Raw genomic sequence first — 232 nt, 5'->3', positions numbered from 1 at the left:
TTGTGTGAAAAGAAAAAAAAAACGACTTTATTCAACAATTCGTCTCCTCCGTGTCATCCTAGCGCCATTTTGGAGAGTATCCACTGAACACAAACAGCGTATGTTGTTTGGTGTGGTGCGGCTGACACAGAACAACATTTGCTGTTTGCGTTTGGTTTACCGATCTCCTTGCTACGTTTCTGGACGTTGATCATGGTAGTACCCTTGCTGTCTATGCAGGGTCAGAGAGCTG

This window comes from Sinocyclocheilus anshuiensis, unplaced genomic scaffold (assembly GCF_001515605.1).
Source record: "Sinocyclocheilus anshuiensis isolate Anshui unplaced genomic scaffold, SAMN03320099.WGS_v1.1 scaffold560, whole genome shotgun sequence".
NCBI classification, from domain to species: domain Eukaryota; kingdom Metazoa; phylum Chordata; class Actinopteri; order Cypriniformes; family Cyprinidae; genus Sinocyclocheilus; species Sinocyclocheilus anshuiensis.
The sequence above is the reverse complement of the archived record's forward strand: the minus strand, read 5'-3'. Positions refer to the sequence as shown.